A 598-nucleotide genomic window follows, 5' to 3' on the forward strand; every position below is an offset into this window, starting at 1 on the left:
ATATATATATATATATATATAACGTGAAGTATATTTGCCACTTAAATGCGGCTGAACCCTAAGGGTGGATGTTACTGTTGCTTTTAGCCCCAGGAGAACACCTCCTCCAGCTGGCTATTGACACACATCTGTGTCCTGTCTGTATTTGCAAAGGGAAGTCATCCTTCCCATGCAAATACAGACAGGGCACAGATATTATATGCGTGAGTGTATGTATGTATGTATGTATGTATGTATGTATGTATGTATTCATGTGCGTATGAATGCCTGTATGTATATGCATTCATACGTTTGCGTAAAAACTTTGTTATATTACCTTTGAAGTATTGCATGCATCTATACAACAGCATCAATGTGAAAACTTTATTTTTTTTTTGTCTAGACTTGCGAAGATTTAAAAACTAGCCTTAAGTCAGTAAGTATTTAAACTGTGTTCTTTTGTGTTCTTTGTGTGTACAGTATCGTGTATAATTATGTTTTGAACTGCATGCAATAGTTTCCATTCTCTACGTGCAGTGTTGTATACGGTGCCTTTATAATGAAGTATTTATACACACACACACACACACACACACACACACACACACACACACACACA

At 36.1% G+C, this 598-nt stretch overlaps 1 long non-coding RNA gene across 1 annotated transcript in view; it reads left to right on the forward strand.

The window, feature by feature from the left end:
* LOC106875587 (uncharacterized) overlaps nt 1-429 on the forward strand; it is a 4,409-nt gene extending 3,980 nt beyond the window's left edge. The window contains exon 3 of the long non-coding RNA XR_001410140.1: nt 383-429. This is a non-coding gene — a long non-coding RNA (uncharacterized LOC106875587). The remainder of the gene's footprint in view (nt 1-382) is intronic.
* The last annotated feature ends 169 nt before the right edge of the window (nt 430-598 follow it).

This window comes from Octopus bimaculoides, chromosome 14, assembly GCF_001194135.2.
Source record: "Octopus bimaculoides isolate UCB-OBI-ISO-001 chromosome 14, ASM119413v2, whole genome shotgun sequence".
In the NCBI taxonomy this organism is placed as follows: Eukaryota; Metazoa; Mollusca; class Cephalopoda; order Octopoda; family Octopodidae; genus Octopus; species Octopus bimaculoides.